Genomic DNA, 20,603 nt, shown 5'->3' on the forward strand with positions numbered 1-20,603 from the left:
TGGATATCTTATTCATATCGAATAGTTAATCAGATTCAAATTCGGAGATAGGACCTGGTTCAATTCGATAAATATCCGAGTTTAATCGATTATTTAATTCTTATATATAATATATAAATAATTACCTAATCCAGCGCAAGTATTTTGTATCAAAGCTAGGTTTATAGGGTTGTATACAAGGTCGTAGATCATTGAAAACTGATTTGGCCAAATTTGATTATGAGATTGGAAGCAAGAGAAGGAAATCTAAGATGGCAAATCCAAGAGAAGAGGAACCCAAATTTTAGCCCAAAAGTCCCCAGATCCAGCATTAAATCTTCCTCATACCAATATGATGACCTCAATCAAACCCATTTACACATCGATCCTCAGTTTAGACACCACCATCAAACCCTAGACATTATAAAATACATACCCATGAAATTTCAACTCAAGATTCCTTTGTTCACCCTTCCATCATACCAGGATTCCCTTTCGAACACTCTCGTTAGTCCGAAGCACCCGTAACCTAGATCTCTTTGATCCTAACACCTCTAAACCAATCAGACCATACACTTAAACCCTAGACACAACAAAACATTTACTTGTAAAGTTTCAACACAAAATACCCTTGTTTACCCCTCCATCACACAAAGATTTGATTTCAAAGCTTGGATTAACTAAATCCCTACCCTACCATTCAATCTGCTTGATCTAGGCCCAGTTGGTCAATTTGACCTTGCCATTCAATCTAGAATGCTCAAAAACCCCATCATGCCAAATTTCAGTAAAAAAATACCCCTATTTACATACACATTTGAAAAGATTTCATTTCAGTTAATCTCACTAGCCGTACACATAACACCATTGTAGATGCTCGGACTCATCTCCACCTTCCATTTCTTGTCCCAAAATCCCCACCATTAAACTAGAATCCCCGTTTGGTCCCCCTAGACCAAATTGGCTAAATTTTTTAAAATTACCAAAACACCCTTGAACTTTCAAAAAATTATAAAAATATCCTTAGCTCCCCATATAAATTTAACCTAAGAGTTCCCAATCGCCCTAATTCACTATTAACCACCACTATTCATCGTCTTCAACTTTTAGACGAGAGCAGAACAAAGGCAACCAAAACCTCTTCTCCCTCCTTTTTTTTTTTACATTCTTTCATTCTCTTTACCTTTTTCCTTTTCTCCCCTTCCGTTTCATCTTCATTCACTCGCTATTTAAACCACAATTCATCGTCTTCTTTGACATAAGCAAAGCATTCCATCAGTAGAACTCTCCCCTCATTTCCATCCAAATTTGGTGAAGAAGCCACTATTCTTGTTTTCTCACAATTTTGTGTCATTATACTAATTGCCTGAACCCCCCTGCTCTAGCTGGTTTTGATGTTCATTGTTCTACTAATTTACTACATCTGTCATGTTGTTTAGGATTGTTAATAATGCTCATTAGTTTATATTCATTCACATCTATGGTTCTGCTATTTTTTTTTTCTCATAATTTGAATCCAACTTGCTATCTTTGTTTAAGCCTTACCTGCTATCTATAATTAGTGCCCTCTTCCAAGGTGTTGAAAGATCAACCTGAACTCTGTAGAAATTAGGGTTCCTATAGCTAAAAAATATGTGGACTAATAGGTGTTGTCCCGAAATGTAAGGAAAAAGGATGGAAAGTGTAGTAAGAGAGAAATAAAAGAAAGTTCAATAGCACATCTGATTAATAGGTTTGGGTGTTCTGTTTAAGGGTTAAAGCACATATGTAGAATAAGAAGTAGGAAAGGGGGAAATAGGACAATAGAAGGGAATAATGATAGGGAAACTAATAAAATAATAAAATAAAATGAAAATAAAAGTAGAGGGAATTTACATTTGAAAGGTACCTCTAAGCCAAAGAAGGCGGTGGGACCATAAAAGTTTATTCATTTATGCTTGTTTGTTTGAGACACGATATGGGCTCCACCTAATAGATCAACATCCATCACACTTAGCTCCTTAACTCCCACTTTTTCATCACTACCCTAGGACTCATGGATTAGATAGCCAGTTCATTTCAACCCACTCTCTTTGTAGGTGCCCAATCCACTCCCATCTTCACGCATATTTCATTTTTTGCCAAGGTTTTCATTTCATCGGATTTTGAATTAGGGGTAAACTGGTTATTTTTTTTTTGTTGGTTCCTTTTTTTTTTATGTTTTACGACACTTCATAGTTTTTTATATAAATTATGTATTCGGCATTATCCCAACTTAGTTGCCTTAACTCAAACCTTAGCTAGTCCTTCACACCCTTTACTAGATCAAAAAATCAAAAAGAAAAATAATTCAAATATTGCAATATAAAAAAGAGGTTTCTAATAAAATGAGAAAATATTAATAATAATAGGTATAAGGCCAAAGTATAATAGAATAAAAAGGGGGAGAAATTACTAATCACCTTTATGAACTAGAGGAATTACTTCATGGCATCCAATTCTTATCGTAAGTATTTTAAAACTGTATCATGGCATAACATGAAATTTTTGTTGATTTCCCTGCATACAACGGATTTCTCTAATTTGCATCGTGACATAACACACTTTTTCTTGTCATAAGTATTTTAAAATTGCATCATGACATAACATGAAATTTTTGTTGATTTCGTGGCATACAGTGGATTTTCCAATTTGCATTGTAGCAGAAAGTGTTATTTCTCGTCATAAGTATTAGGGCTATTCATAAGAATGCCCAATCCGACCAAACCGACCAACCCAGACCAACCCAACCCGACTCGGTCGAGTTTTCATCAGCACGGGTCGGTTTCGGGTTGTACAAATTCCTAAACCGATGATTCGGGTCAGTTTCACAAGAAAACCGAAACTGAACCGACTTAGTTCCTAGTTCAAATGTTAAGTTCCAAAGCGCATTAGGCCACCTAGTTTTTGAATGGTTGCAAGAAACTTTGGATTAGTGAATAGTGATTAATGAACAACTTTTGTGATTAACTTTTCATTTAAATTTTATCATAGGAGATGGCTGAAATGATGTTCAATTTATGACTGCTTTTAAAATTAGCAAGATTTTATCACAGGGATGAACTTAGAACTGAAACCGACCCAAACTGACCCAACCCGACTCAAACCGACCAGGTCGGTTTTGCTTAACACTGGGTCAGTTTTGGTTTCTATGTCAGGTAACCTGACCAGGTTGGGTCGGTTGGAAAAACCGTAGTAAACCGACCCAACCCGACCCGTGAACAGCCCTAATAAGTATATTAAAATTGCACCATGGCATAACATGAAATTTTTGCTCATATTTTGACATAACACACTTTTTTTCGTCATAAGTATTTTAAAATTGCATCATTGACATAACATGAAATTTTTGTTGATTTCGTGGCATACAATGGATTTTCCAATTTGTATCGTGGCAAAAAGCGTTATTTCTCATCATAAGTATATTAAAATTGCACCATGGCATAACATGAAATTTTTGCTCATATTTTGGCATACAATGGATTTTGTAATTTACACTGCAGCATAACATGCTTTTTTTCATCATAAGTATTTTAAAATTGCATCATGTTATAACATGAAATATTTGTTGATTTTCGGGCATATAGTGAATTTTTCGATTTGTATAATGACATAACATGCTTTTTCTCATCATAAGTATTTTAAAATTGCATCATGGCATAACATGAAATTTTTGCTTATTTCTTGACATATAGCAAATTTTTCTAATTTGCATCATGGCATAATGTGTTTTTCCTTATCATAAGTATTTTAAAATTGTATCATGGCATAAAATTAAATTTTTGTTGATTTTTTGGCATATCATGGATTTTCTGATTTACATTGCAACATCACATGTTTTTTCTCATCACAATTATTTTAAAATTGCATTATGGCATAACATGAATTTTTTTTCTGATTTCCCAACATGAGGTGGATTTTCCGATTTGCATAATAATATATAACATGCTTTTTCTCATTATAAGAATTTTAAAATTGTATCATGGGATAACATGACATTTTTGTTGATTTTTTGGCATATAGTGGTTTTCTAGTTTGCATCGTGACATAACGTATTTTCTCATTATAAGTATTTTAAATTTGTATTATGATATAGCATGAATTTTTTGTTGATTTCCCAACATATAGCGGATTTTTCAAGTATCCTAACATCATGACATAACGTGTTTTCTTCTTGAGTATCCTAACATTACATCATGGCATAGCATGAGTTATGCTTATTTCATGGCATATAGCGGATTGTCTTATTTGCACCGCGGAATATCGTGCACTTGCATTTATGAGTATCTTATTTTGTTAAGTCACTAGCATATAAAGGATTCACCGACTGCATTGTGGCATATCGCACATTTATCATCATCAGTCTTTTATCGATAATTGTATCATAACATGCATGAAATTTTTACTAATTATCCTACACGAACCCTTTGAAATGCATCTTGGCATAACAAGAATTTGTTTATCTCATGATTTATGAAAGATTTTACTTGTGATGTAACATAAAACGACTTTTTCATCCATTGTTTTTGCTAGGATTATATTTATATTATACCCCTCCCCTAAGGATAAACTATTTCCTAGTGGTAAGGTTAGTGTGCAATAATAAAATTATCCTACACTCAATGAAATGTTGTTACACATGAGCCCCCTTCCTCACCTTTTCCCTTTCCCCCTTTTTTCTAGATTACCCTTCGAAAAATCTGTGTTTGCTTCTTTTGGTCATTGTTGTTTTGTAATTTCCTACCTCACAACAAAGAAGGGCAGTTGTGAGCACTTGATTTTTGCTTGGTCCACCGCCAAAGCCCCCAATTCACCTAGAATACTCGATCAAACCATCCTAATCTCTCTAAAATGCTAGAAAAACCCTCCAAATAACCCGAATTTCTGTCCAAAATCCTTTAGATCCACCATTAAATCTGCACAATACCAATCTGATGGCCTTGATCAACCCCATTTACACTTCAACCCTCAGATCAGACAACACCATCAAACCCCAAGCATCCTAAAGTACATACCCATGAAATTCCAACTCAAGATTCCTCTATTCACCATTCCATCAAACCAATATTCCCTTTTGAACACTTTCGTTAGTCCAAAGAACCTGCAACCCAGATCTCCTTTACCCTATCACCTTTGAACCAATCAAACCATAAAATTTAACCCTGGACACACCAAAACATCTATCCATAAAGTTTCATTCAAAAATACCCCTGTTTACCCCTCCATCAAATCGAGATTCCATTTTCGACCCTAGTGTTAACCCAAATTCACACGATCTTGACTCCTTTGAACCAATCAAACATTACAACCAGATCCTAGAAACTCTAAAATATCTACCTATAAAATTTTAGCATAAAATTCCCTTGTTTAGCCTCCATTATGCAAAGATTCTATTTCAAAACTCTAGATTAACTGAATCCCTACCCTTTCAGATCTTCCTAATCTGGGCCTAGTTTGGACAATCTAACCTTACCACTCAATCTATAATCCTCAAAAGCCCACCTTGCCAAATTTCAATAAAAAATACTCCTATTTATCCACTCATTTAAAAATATTCCATTTCGGCTAATCTCACTAACTACACACACAAGACCCATTGTATATGCTTAGACTTATCTCCACCCTCCATTGCTTGACCCAAAATCTCCGCCATTAAACCAGAATCTTGGTTTGATCCATCCTTAGACCGAATTGGCTAAATTTTCCAAAATTACCAAAATACCTTCAAACTTCTAAAAAAATATGAAAATACCCTTAGCTCTCCAAATAAATTTAACTAAAAGTTCTCATTTGCTCCAATTCACTATTCACTACCATTGTTCATCATCTTCGACCTTGAGATGAAAGTGGAAAAGTGATGGTTCAAACCTCTTTTCCCTGTTATTTCTTTTTATTCTCTCATTCTCTTTACCTTTTTCCCCTTTTCCCCTTTCGTTTCATCTTAATTTTGTGATCATTTGAACCACTACTCATCGTCTTCTCTAACATGAATAAAGCAGTCCATCAGTAGAGCTCTCTCCTCATTTCCATCCAAATACTGTGAAAAAGCCATTGTTCTTGGTCTCGTTCTTTCTCCTTGTTTTTCCTTCCTTATTTTTTCACCATTTTGGGTATTTCTACTAATTGGCCGAACCCCTTGCTCTACCTAGTTTCGCTATTCAAACAGAACAAGTCACCGAAACCACATCAGAAATCCTGCCTTCAAGTAGCCGATGTTCACACCTAGGAGATCATTTTAGAATCATTTTCTTGTCTTCACCCTCTATCGTGGCTGGCCTGGATAGGAATACACACCCTTGGCGATTGAATTCATCTAGATTTCCCGATCGCAGCACCTTACAACAAGTCAGGATATAGTTCCAGTTCCATTTTTGTTTTAGTTAGTTTCTTTGTTTTACATTTTTATTAGTGGATCTGCTTGGAATTTTTCTTCTGATTAGGATCTAGGGGAGAGGAAGGGATTCAATGGAACTAGTTCTTGTAAGCTCCTGACCTTAACTTGATCTATGCATGACACTTTGATGGACTTGATCTATTCATTCTTTGAGTTCTTCTTAGGGAAATCATTTAGTGATAATTTCTAGAGGAGTATAACGGTTATTTACATCTTATGAATGCTGCCTATCACCTCTAATAGAATTGCCAAATATAAGGTTATTCAATTTACAATGTGCTCGGTTTTTCTTGTTTGCTCCTAAGATCATGGTTGATGTAGATAAAAGTAGATAGGTTCTGAATCTTAGTATAATGTTCTTGCTTCTTACATGTCCTCGATCTGTCATTGACTACATCTGTTGCATTGTTTAGGACTATTAATGATGCTCATTAGTTTGTATTGGTTCACATCTATGATTCTATTATTAATGCCTATCATCTTTAATGGAACTCCCCTCTTAGTGTCATGATTCTCTACAATAGGGCCTTCTGCTATGTAATATTTGTAGTTGTTCTTGTTCCCGCTAAGAGGCGTGTTTGTCTGCCTATATTAAATGCTTTTTACTCTATATCATCATTGTCAACACCTGATTTTTGCTTGGTCTACTACCTAAACCCCTAATTCACCCCGAACACCTGATCAGACCATTCTAATCTCTCCAAAACACCCAAAAGCCCAAATAACCCTAATCTAACCCAATACCAAAACACCTACCTATAAAGTTTCAGCTCAAGATTCACCCATTTACCCCTGTGTCAAAACAAGATTCTATTCTAGATCCTCTTATTGACCCAAATCCTACGATCTTGACCCCCTTGAACCAATCATACATTACCACTAGATCCTAGATACCCTAAAATACCCACCTGTTTTCAACCCAAAATACCTTTATATTGCACCAAGATTCCATTTCAAAGACCTAGATTGATCTAACCACTACCCTTCTAGACCTACCTGATCCAGGTCTATTTGGGCCAATCCAACTCTACCAATCAATTTAGAACGTCCAAAAACCCCACCTTACCAAATTTCAAATGAAAATACCCTTGTCTACCTGCTCATCCAAAAAGATTTCGTTTCGACCAATCTCATTAGCCCGCACAATCAAAACCATTATGCACACTAAGATCCATTTTAACCCCTCATATTTTGATCCAAAATCCCAGCCATCCATCTAGAATCTCGGTTTGACCTCCCTTAGACCCGATTTGACCAAGTTTTCCCAAAATTACAAAGATATCCTTGGACTTTGCTAAATTTATGAAATTGTCACTGACCCCTTTATAAACAAAACCTGAGTCAAGCACATCACCCTAATGATCAATCGACTGAAATCATTGCAAGGAGGAAAATCACTATACATCGTCTCCTACCTTCAAAAGAACAGGGTAGCAGTGGACCAAACTTCCTATCTTCTATTTTCCCTCAATTTCTTCATTTACACATATTTTCTTCTCCCTCTTCTTTTCGTCAACCTTCCTCTTTCTCTCTCTCTCGCAAAAATACATTGTTCACTGCCATTGTTCATGGTCTTCATCAATTGAACAACAGCGACAAACCCTTCCCATTTCTGGCCACCTTTCTCTCATTTTCTTTCCCTCCCTTTCTCTTTCCTTCTATAACTTTTTCCTATCCTCTTCCATTGTTTTTCTCTCTTTTTATTGCTTACTGTCATTTTCTCGACAAAAGCAAAGCACCAACAATGACAAGACTTCCCTTGTTTCCCACTCGAATTAGGCAGAAGTCTAGTTGTTCTTGATTTTATTTCTTCTCATTGTGTTGTTTTTCTCATTCTCCTACTATTTCCTACCCGATTCACTAGTTGAATCCTTAGTTCTCATAAACCTTGTCACTTGAATTGAACCAGTCATCGCAAACAACAAAGATACATCATCGGATAGAGAAAACACAACCGGAAGGTCATGCTTAGTATTCATTTGATCATGCTCCAACGAAGTTCTTGCTATCCAAAGATAAGTAATCCGAAGTCAAAATAGTTTGAAACTACCCTACTCAATTGATTGTTTTCAGGCCGACATCCATCAATTGATACTGGTTGTATTCTATGCGTTTAAGGATTGATAATATTGTAATGTATCCTTCTACCTCATTAGTTAGTGAATTCGTATGTTTATGCAAATATGTTAGCATGAATGTGTCAATTATCTTAATCTCATGAAAGATGTTGTGTTTGTTTTGAACATTTGAGGTTGGAATATGCTGGGTTTCATGCTTCTTCTCGGTGATCCAATTGGAGAAAAGAATAAGTTATTGAATTGCAACAGTAGTAAAGGGGGAAAAATAAATAGAAAATAATAAAAAGGAAAGGAAGAGGTAGAAAAACTAGGGAGAGAGAAGTGACTATCCAAGAGGAATAAGAAAAATGTAAAAAAATAATAATAGTTCTATAAAATAAATAAAAAATAGGGTAGCAATAGATAAATAAGTAAAAAGAAGTAAAGTAGAAAATAAAAGAATAAAAAAAATTTATAGAATAAACTCATAATAGATGAATATATAAATAAATGAATAACAAAAGAAGAATAAAAAAATTAAATTACAATAAATAAAATAGGATAGATTCTTTTTTGTTGGTTATTTTTAGCTTGTTACTTTCTCTATCTTTATTATGTTTAGGATTGATTATGTAGTTATGATCATGTTATGTTTGAGAAACCATATGGGCCCCACCTATTGGACCCGGGAGAGGGGTGCCTTAGGCTTTGGAGTCATTATTGAACAAAAGTGTTTTCCAAGATCATTCTCGAAGGTCCCATCACCTCCATTTCCTCAAATGATGGGTGGCAACTACAAATCAACCCAAGTGATCTATTTCCCAATGCTCACAATCATCGTCATCAATATTTAGATGTTAAGACCTTCATCATCACCATCATCTTCTTCCTCTTCTTCCTCTTCTTCCCTTGTAGGCCTCAATATTCTTCCTAACATTTTTGTCTCTTTGTTTTTGTTTCTTTAACATTTCCTAGTTTTTGAGATGTTCTTTTATTTCCTTGGAAATTTTTATGGGCACTTTGGACAATCTAAAAGATTTGGATACCCTCTAGACAAACGATATTTTAAACGGGTTACACCACCACTTTTCATAATTTTCTCACAAAAATTGCATTCATTATGGAGTCTATTATAATTTACTTTAGTACTATATCTCCATCCAATATTTGGTTCTTCTTCCCTTTTAGGTGTCATATCAAAGACCTAGAAGATGAAATTCCAATTTTCAAATATCGAAGAGATAAAGAGACTAATGCTTCTAAAGGAAGGCTAGGATCCATCATATGGATGGTCGAACCATGCTAGATGGCTGGGTGAAATTTCATAAATTTTCTTAACCTTTCGGGAATCAAATTCCCTGCAATTCGAAAAATTGCATTTTTCTAGGATCGAGCTTACACTGAAACCAGATCAGATTTGAAACCAAACAAAGAGGGAGATATATACCTGATACAGATACCACAAGTGTAGATCCGAAGGTGGAAGTTCACGCCAAAATCAGTCCCTAAAACAACCTTCACTGAAGATGGCAACTTGATGTTGAAGCCAGTTTAGCAACGTAGTTTTTCAACCACTTGGATCGAACTAGGGAGGTAAGCACGATTTTTCTCTGAATTTTTCTTTCAAAAATCAAAGAGAAAGAACTGATCTTTTATCAGTCCCAAAGTTGTGGTCAAAATAGGGTTTCTTGGGAAACAAGAGAAGAAGAAAGAGAGTAGAATTAACTGGTGTTCTAGAGCAGTTCGCCCTCTTCTTCTTTTATCTCTTTATGGAGCACTTCTCCTAATCAAATGAGGAGATTATCCAAATATTTATTTGGATCTGGACTCTGTTAAGAGATGAGACTCATCATCTTCTTAAGAGGATGGATGCTCCATATCCATTTCCAAACCCAAATTTGCCCCATGTCACATGACTGCTTAAGCTGTCATGTGACATCTTAATTAATCATATTAATTGTGGGCTTTAGACCCATCAACTATATGGCTCATGACCCATGGGTTCAGCCTAGCCTCTATGAAATGGCCGGACCAAATTCACTACTAAACAAAGTGAAGCCCTGAGCACATCACTATGGGCCCAACATTTACACTTAAATGTTCATTGAATCCATCCATCCTATGAAGATCTAAGGATAATAGACTTACGTAAGATAAAGTCCGTCAGGTAATCAACCCTTAATGGTCTCTTACACTTAACCTCTCAGCCCATAATGATCAAACACTACCCCATAGGGAAGGACCTCTCCCATGGCTACAAGGTGCAATTCACACTCTCTACTCGGATGGATCCCGGGAATTAAAACCTTTTGCAAACATTTTTCATTATATATATATTACAAAACTAAATCTCAAACACAGTTGAAATCCATTACCGATAGTTTTGGTTTCCATCAGAGAGAGAGCAAACCCGATCATTCACTTTGTCTGACAAAGGGGCCGATTCTATCACTATGATCACCCACTTAAGTGAATTCTCAAACTACCCCAACATACCTAGGTTTTGACCCACAAAGGATCTCATTAATTGGAATATCAAAGACAGCTCAATCCGACACCTAGTGTAGTATCATAATCAAGTCTAGGGGTTATGTGTAACTTTCCAGTTTTGCCTATCAATTTCCAAGGTCTAGGGCATAACTGGAAAATGGTCCGAGTTCAGTGTTTTAACCAAACACACACTACATGTGCTTTGGATCTCAACCTAGCAACTGAGACAAGCTGCCCCAACTTCTTTGGTAGCACATTAGTGTTAGCCTTGATAGGATAAATTCCCCAAGTCTATCCAATGACTGAGAACATTCTAAACTAACACAAGTCTCATAAGTGTCCAGTTTAAGAGGTAAATTCACAGAAACATAGCAATGTTAATATGAAATAATAATGCAATTTTATCCATTTACAATAAATGTATCTGTACATCAATTTGATTGGAGTTAAGGGCATACACTATCTAACAACTTCCAAGTGATCCAATTAATTTAACTACCATAATTCAGGTAAACCACAAAAATAAATTAGAAAACACTTTAAAAATGAAAGTAAAACTCTTTTGGCATTGAAATGGTTACTTAAAAACATTTTGTTTTTTTTAATAAATAAATATTTTAAAATTAATTGTTGATATAAAATTGTATTGAATTTATGGATATATCAATTTCTATTTTTTAATTAAGTAGAAATCATAAAATTGTACAATCATATCAAAGAATATATTATTTTCTTTTTAATATAATTTTAAATCTAGTTTTCAATTTTCATTAAGAAACCCTATGCTTAATCATAATTTACAAATTGTAATTCTTGAATTTTAATTTTTAAGGGATGAGGAAAGCCTAATTGTATAAATATCCTATCCAACATTCCAACAATAAATTATGCATTATCATTTATCAATAGCACAAATTCTAAGTGAAAATATGATTAATTATTTAAATAATTACTATCTATTTTCAAATCTAAAAATTATAAATTAATAAAAACATATTAATTGAAGAAGAAATAACAAATTATCTATGGATATGATAGATCTGCCATAGATCTACATTACATTCAAGCCTTATGGGTATATCATAAAAAGCATAATTAATTACTATTTACTTTTAATTGCACAAATTATAAAAAATAAAAAAATATATTTGAAAAAGAAACATTAAATGATCTATGGATATGATAGATCAGCCATAGATGTACAATACATTCAGTCCTTATGGACAAATCACAAAAAAAATTAATATTTATTATTTAATTTCAAAATTTACAAAAAATTAAAAAAATAAATAAATATTATACAAAAAATTCAAATCTTAAATGGATATGGCAGATAATCCATAGGTTTCTAACATGTTAAGTCCATACATGCAAATAAAAAACGAAACATTTTTAATTTTTTTGTTATTTTATATTTTTTTCCAATTTTACTCATAAAAATCCACAAAGCTGCTCATATAATAAAAAAAACGTATGATTTTAACATGAGAAATGAAGATCTACTAATGTTAAAACACTTTCAAGGAACAAACAAGAAACAAACAACAAATGATAAGGATTAAATGAAAAAAAAGAAAAAAAAAACTGACCTATTTTTGCAATTTTTTTTCAAAACTTGAAAAATCTTCTCAATTCTTCAAGTTGGATGTGTTTTTCTTTTTTTTTTTTTTTGCAGATCGAATGTCTCTGCAAATTTTGGAGTGGTTAGGAGAGAGAGAGAGAAGGCTTTTTTAGGGAGAAGGAAGATTTTTCTATCAATGTGCTTTTTTAGGATATTTCTTTGAGCAGTTTTAGGTTTTGCCTTGTTACGCTTAAAAAGAAAAAAAATGATTTTAATTGATGAAGTATTGATGACTAGCATACAACTCAAGAGGGAGGACAATTCATCTAGTAATATTCTTTCAATTAATTGTAGGGATGGATGATGTTTCTTGATTTGAGTTCGGATCAGCTACCAATACACTGTGCCATAACATCCCAACTAACCACTGCAGCTGTACAATTGGAAACATGTCCTCATGAATGATAAGAGAGGTGCTCCTAATATGCAACTGCAATGGGCTGTTAAGACAGTGTTGGGAGTATTTGTTGGTAGTAGAACCTATCCTCTTGATTCTACTTGAAGCATGGTAATGTGATTTGAAAATCGAGTTGGGATCTCTTGCCAACAAAACACGTTCCAACACCCTATTAATATGATCTAACACCGTACATCTCACCATGAGACTGGAACCCACCATGTATGAGATGTGTGGTGTCAGATCATGTTGATAGGTTGTTGGAATGTATATTATTGGCAGATAATCAAGAGCTGGAAAACAAACCAAGCAGGAAAAGTTTCTTACACACACACCAATTATGTAAGACAGAATAGGCGTTCCTAATATAGGGCTGAAATGTTCTGTAGATTGAACGATTATCCAACGAAAACGATGTTTTATCATTTGGTACTAACGAAGTTTAGTTCTGTTAAACAAAAAATAAAAATAAAAATGGGTGAAGCGGTGAAACTTTATTAAAACGTGGAAGTAATTTATTCAGAAGCTAATTTCATTTAACTTGTTCATCGAAGCACCAGTGGTCTAGTGGTAGAATAGTACCCTGCCACGGTACAGACCCGGGTTCGATTCCCGGCTGGTGCATTACATGTCGTTGTAGTATAGTGGTGAGTATTCCCGCCTGTCACGCGGGTGACCCGGGTTCGATCCCCTGCAACGGCGTTTACTTTTTCTCAAGATTAATTGTTCTTTTATTGACTTAACCATTTATCAAAAGATTATTCTCAGTCATCACAAAATGTCTAGTCGTTGTAGTATAGTGGTGAGTATTCCCGCCTGTCACGCGGGTGATCCGGGTTCGATCCCCGGCAACGGCGTATGAAGACATTTTTAGGGAGGGATTCCTCAAAGATGAGGTCCAGAATATCATTCCATAGTATATTTTCCCCACACCTGGTTTTTTTAAGGTTTCCTCAAAGATGAGGTCCAGATTATCATTCCATAATAGATTTTCTTTTTTTAATTTTTCCCACACCTATGCAAATTATTATTATTATTATTATTATTTGAGCATGGAGTTAGATTTATAGCTTCTGTATGTCAATTATACGGTATTGATCGAACTTGATAGATTCTTTGTTACTCGCGGTTTTCTCTGTTAATTGTTATAGATTTATTGGAAGTATGAAATCATCAAATAAAAGTAAAGAATGAGCACAAACAATAACAATAATAAGGCATTTTTTAGGGTTTCCTCATAGATTAGGATACTAACTAACTATACTCTTACTGTTTGCATATTCCCTGTGGATTTCCTTAAGTTTGATGACAATTGACTAATTAAAGTGTTCCATCAAAATCCATCTCAATTTACTCGTATGTCACACAGCGTGACTCTTATATTTTTAGAAAATAACAATAAAACCCTTTGAACCAAGGTGGGGTTGAACCGGAGCTGATCTTGTTTGAACCAAGGTGGGATTGAGCTTGGCGAACAATGGCTACAAACAGCTATCCATGACTACTGTTGATCCAGTAGTGGCGTAGTGACGACTATCCAATCAATCTCTTTAATAAAAAAGTATCTCTGACTCCACTACAAAACATCCAAGAAAAAGGAAAAATTAGGGCTTTTACTTTATAGTCGAAAAGAAATGGGAAAATATAGAGAGGCTATTTGCTTACTGTCGCCTTCCGGAATGGTGCACAAACGCCGAACATCACAATGGTCACCAGAGTTCGGTATAGAGTAACAAGGGTTTGTCATTTTAGACTTTCAGCTAAATGTAGAGCGAAGAGTTGTGGCACTGTTCACTAGCCAAACAGACTTGTCTAACCCTTGTGGGTGACTTAAACCAAAAGGGTAAGACGGTCATTTCCTTAAATCAAATGTTTTATCATTTCTTTTTTTATTTTTTTTTGCTAATTTAGCCCAATGGTAAATGTGACAATTCGTCTTTATTCAATGAAAATGTCAATTGTTTGAAAACTTAAAGATACTCGTAGGGAATATGCAAATAATAGGGGTGTAGTTAGTTAATTTCGTAAACCTTAGAGTAGTTTAAGAGAATTACCCATTTTATATTGGATAAATTACAGACCCCCCTTGTACTATGGGGTTAATGAGAAAGACCCCTATACTTTTTTTTCAACAAAGACCCCCCGAGCTTTGGCCATTAGACAAAAACCCCCTCTTCGTTAACTTGGCTAATAGAAGGTGTCATTTTACGAAAATACCCTGCACATAATTGAATTAGTATTTCCAAAATGACATAAATGGACATCCTACCCCATATTCACTATTTTCGAATTATTTTCACATTTTACCCAAACCCTGCCTAAAACCCAACCCATAATCCTCTTGAAATCCATTCTAGCTCTGTTTCAGAACTGATCTCTACCGGTGTTCGGTCCAATATCATTACTGGCACATAGATGAAGTAAGCGTAATATTCAAGGTTTTTAAACACAACCCAGAAACAGAACTGGTTAGGGGACGGTTTTTCAGTTTGGCGGTTCAACCTTTCGAGTCGAACAATTTCACCCATGATGTCGTAAATCAATTAAAATAAAAAATATATTTTTAAATAATAAAAAATAGCATAAAATTAAATAAAATACAGAAAAATACAAAAGATAAAATTATCAATATACAAAAATAATAAAGTATAGAACATATAGAAAATACAGTTTTTTCTATTAGTTTTAGTAATGTTAGTAATAATGGTTCAATATAAACATTTTAAAATATCAATTAAAACTATGTTTAAATTATAAATTATTTCATATTAGATGTGTATGTCACAACTTAAATTTATGTGTTCAAGATACTTTAAATATTATTTTCCACCATATTTCTAAAATTAGAAATTGTATTATATATATTAGAAATTCTTGAACAAGAAAACAAGAATTTCAATATTTATGTAAAAAAATGGGCTTAAAATAAAAAATTTTGTATTAGATGTTCAACATAGGTGGAAGTCCACCTATTCTATGTTACAAAGTTGTATTTCATACAAAGACATTCTTACTAATTTTTATAATGAGAAAATCCCACATGATTTTATAATTGATGATGATTGGGGATGGAATTTGTACAAAAGATATTTTACAAATTGTTTATGATACAGTGTTTATTACCTTTAGTTAATCGTATATTTATGATTAGTGAATATTTTTCAAAATATAGAAGTAATTTAAATTTTCACAATATTATTGAAATAATGGAAGTTAAATTTAAAAAATATTGGGAAAATATTTCTCCTCTATATTGTTTAACTACAATATTAGATCTTAGGATTAGGAAAGATGGTTTAGATGTTTTACTTGAATCTTATCGTGAAAATATGAAAATTGAATTTGGAAATAAAAAAGAGGAAATTAATAATTTATTATTTGAGATGTACAATTTATATGAATCTCAAATTATTAGGACATAGGAGAACTTGTGTAGGTACAACTTTCACTTATAAAACATCTAATTTTAGTACTAGAAGAGAAAAAATTTTGGTCTTTAATAAATAAAAGGCAAAAATCTGCTACCACTTCATCATCAAGTTCATTTAATGAACTTGACTTTTTTTACAAGCTAATTTTTCTAATTTAATTGATCCTCAAAATTTGGAGGAATTAAATAATTTTGATATTTTAGTCTAGTGGGGTGAACATGGAAAAATTATCTAATTATTGTTGCCATGGCACATGATCTACTAACCCCTTCGGTGTCTACAATTCCATCAAAGTTTTTTTCTTAGTGTAGGTACTTGCATGCTAGATGACAAGAGAAGCTACATGAATGGTGAAAGTTTGGAGATGTACATATGTTTGAAAGATTGGCTAGATGTTGAGGATAAACTACAAGATAAAGGAGGGTATGCCACTTCAACTAATGTTTTACCAGAAGAAAATGATGTAGATCAAGGTTAAGGAGATGAAGGTAGAACTTGAAGAAAATAATGAAGTTAATATTTATTTGTATACTCAATAATTGTATAGCATTTTTAAAATTATTGTAAATTTTTTATTTTCAATTTTATTTAAATTATTTATAATTTTGTCAATATCATTGTAAATTTTTATTTTGAATTTTATTACATTGTTTTCGTATTTTATTCCAAATCCGATATTCTATTGTATTGTTTAATTAATTTTTTTCCTTTGTATTTGTTAAATTCAAATGAAATAAAATTATAAAATTTTCTTTTCAATTTGTTGTTTATTTTGTATTTTGTTAAGTGTTTTTTTGTTAAAATTTTATATTCCCTAAAGTTTGTATCATCTTTAGACTTGGCAAAAAATGAAAAAGAAAATAATAGAAATGTCAAAAAAAAGTAAAAAAAAAAAGACTAGCCCAACTCTGCCTAAGCTCGTGACACGGCCCGACTTGGCTTGGGCCTACTTGGGGTTGTGTACCGGCACATCCCTAGCCTACTAAGGCACAAGTGGCCCACAAAGTCATGCCGTGCCAACACAAAATGGCATACTTTGCACTTTTAAGTACTAGACATCTTCATGAGGTAAGAATTGCTCCAACATATACATTTAGGCCCAAAACTTGTTATGAATTAAATAAATATGAGCAAAAAAGAAAAATAAAAAGGGATGTAAGTGGCAAGGTTTCTAAAAACGACCTAAAAACAGAACGATCAAGGGACTATTTTCCAGTTTAGCGATTCAACCATCCTGGTCGAACGGTTTGACCCGTTACGTCATAAGTCAATTAAAAATAAAAATATATTTATAAATAATAAAAAATAGCATAAAATTAAATAAAATACATAAAAATACAGAGAATTATAGAAAATAAAACTATATAAATACAAAAATAATGAAGTACAGAACATAGAAAATACAGAATAAAAACCAAAAGATTCAAAAAGTATAGAAAAAATTATGATGTTTTAGTCATACTCATACATGTGCAGAAAATACAAAAAAAAATACAAAAAACTACAAAAAGAAAAACATAGAAAATTGTATAAAATAGAAAAATTACAAATAAATACAGAAAAATACTGAAAAAATAACATAAAAAAGAAAGTAGGATGTTTTTGTGATATGTGTTCAGTCACATGCTTGCAAAAAATACAAAAAAACACAGAAATTACAAAAAAAAATACAGAAGAAACACAAAAAAAAATTAAGTTTATGTAAACATAGAGTTCACTAAAATTACAATGTTTTTTTTAAGTTCAAACAGTTTGCTTATCTAGTTCATATAAACATAGAGTTCACTAAACTTACAATGTTTTCCTAAAGTTCAAACAATTTGCTTATTTAGTTCATATAAACATAGAGTTCACTGAATGCACAATGTTTTTCTAAAGTTCAAACAATTTGCTTATCTAGTTCATATAAACATAGAGTTGACTAAATTTCAAACAATGTTTTCCTAAGCATTCATGCCATTATAATTTGTCGTACTTTAGAAAAGGAGGGAAAAACTCAAGCACCTTTGAGCCTTTTGAAGATCAAACTTCTCTACTCTAACCAAATTCATCAAGCTTCCATAGATATTGCCATAACACCATACATTCCTAATTCATCAAGCACAATACTTAGGTATTCAAAAATAAAAAGATTACAATCACAAGTAATAAAAAAATCACAAACCAAGTTCAACAATTATTAAACACAAATTAAAACTTCAATTTCAACATATAAATTGTATTAATCCAATATTTCAAATTCTCAAGATATGCTGGCCTCATTTCTTAATGGTACCAACTACCAACCAAAGCCAAGTGGTATTTCACCATTATCTTCATTTTCATCTTTGGGAGGTTGTGTTTCATCTGCATCTCCAAGTTGGGTGTTGGTTGTATTTTCCTCGATGACTCCCCATTACTCAATGAAAAAAATCATCATCACCACCATCATATGAGATAGTATCAATAATAGTTACCAGTCATAACTCTTTTTCTTGATGGTAATTCCATTATTAGAAATGTTCTCTCATCAGCTTTAAACATATCATGCTTTTCATAACAATCAAGTAATGAAGGATTCTCATCATCGTGCATTATCCAATCTTCCATAACATTAACATGCTCATGCCCAATTGGGTCAAGGCTTTCAATTTTTCTCCTACAAAGCAACAAATGATAAAATTAGATGCAATGAAAGCATACAAAAATAGACAATTATGAAACATAAAACACTTACCCACCCATCACGTGCAGGTTGCAATGAACATATACGGTCATTGAGCCTTTGGTGCTCCCATATTCCTTCTCTTCGTGTGTATATGCTCAAAAGTACTTCAATTACATTCACATCCAGATGAACTACACGTATGGCTAAGGATCCGCACAATAATTCTTTTCAAATTTGGAGTACCACAACCAAATTTCGACCACCATTCACCTATATGCAATGAAATGGAGTTGATTTAATTTATAAAATAAAATTGAAATAATAGACCTGTTATAAGAAAAAAATATTTATTAACTGAAGGCATTGTCTTAAATGTCTTCACTGAGAAAGGTTTTCCAAAATTACCATGACAATTTTCAAAAATAGTAAGTCCACATCATCTGATTTGATTGCAAGATTTTCAATGACATAAAAAACTGTTGACATAACGGTTGGGAATTTGAATTTTGATTTTGGATCATATTGGAAGGCTGGGTTAAAATAATACCCTACAAGATGAAATCTCTAACCCATTTGTTTATTCCATCTTCTATCAATAATCTGCATGATTGGTTCATATTCAACTTTCCTATAATTAAAATACTTTTTCAATGATTCTTTTGCCTTCAACATAGCATTAAGCATATACCTCATTGCAGACTTAAAGTTAAAATCTACAAGTCTCAATGCCCTAATAGGAGGTGATGTGAAACCCATAATCATTTTGCATTGTTTCCAAAATTCAGAATCCAACACTATTTTTATTACTTCCTTCCCCTTTGCATCTTTAACAAACCTAGAGTCATTAAAACTTCGATCTATCACCAACATTTTCAAATCATGAATGTGCTTCAAAATGCTATCCAATGCAATGACATTAGTTGTAAAGCGAGTGGCTCCAGGACATACTATCTCAGTCCAATCAGGTCTCTTCCTTATTATTGAGAGTGCAAAAATATGATTGTAGACAAACTTTATAATTTTAGATGCACATTGAACTACATTTGCAACATAATTCACTTACCCAATTTCCTTTAACATCAAGTTCAAATAATGTGTTGCACAAGGTGACCAATGAATCCATGGAAATTTTGCTCCAACAATCTTCCTACAACTACATAATTCGAAGCATTGTCAATGACTACCTGAATAACATTTTATGATTTTACCCAATCAATAACTTCTTTAAACAAAAGAAACAAATTCTCTACACTATTCACTATTTCAGAAGCATCTATAGACTTTACAAATGCATTTCCTGTAACAATACACTAAAAATTAATCAATGTCTTGCTACATGTATCTATCCAACCGTCAGCCATTATGGTGCAACCATATGTAGCCCAATCCTTATGGAGTTTATCAACTGATATTTGAACCTCCTAAACTAAATCCTTCAACAAATTGGTCTTACAATTATGATTATAGAGAGCTTTGTACCCTAGACCAATAGTAGCACATGCATCCAACATAGGTTGATAATATCTTAAACACAAAACATTCAAGGGAATACAAGCATCACACAACCAC

The 20,603-nt window shown here is 33.1% G+C and overlaps 3 non-coding genes across 3 annotated transcripts; all 3 read left to right on the forward strand.

Annotated features, from left to right (window-relative positions):
- Positions 1–13,509: 13,509 nt before the first annotated feature.
- TRNAG-GCC (transfer RNA glycine (anticodon GCC)) lies at positions 13,510–13,580 on the forward strand. The gene has a single exon. It is a non-coding gene; the product is annotated as a tRNA-Gly (tRNA).
- Positions 13,581–13,586: 6 nt separating this feature from the next.
- Positions 13,587–13,658, forward strand: TRNAD-GUC (transfer RNA aspartic acid (anticodon GUC)). The gene has a single exon. It is a non-coding gene; the product is annotated as a tRNA-Asp (tRNA).
- Positions 13,659–13,741: 83 nt separating this feature from the next.
- TRNAD-GUC (transfer RNA aspartic acid (anticodon GUC)) lies at positions 13,742–13,813 on the forward strand. The gene has a single exon. It is a non-coding gene; the product is annotated as a tRNA-Asp (tRNA).
- The last annotated feature ends 6,790 nt before the right edge of the window (positions 13,814–20,603 follow it).

This window comes from Nelumbo nucifera, chromosome 6 (genome assembly GCF_055504915.1).
Source record: "Nelumbo nucifera cultivar China Antique chromosome 6, China Antique-T2T, whole genome shotgun sequence".
Taxonomy (NCBI): domain Eukaryota; kingdom Viridiplantae; phylum Streptophyta; class Magnoliopsida; order Proteales; family Nelumbonaceae; genus Nelumbo; species Nelumbo nucifera.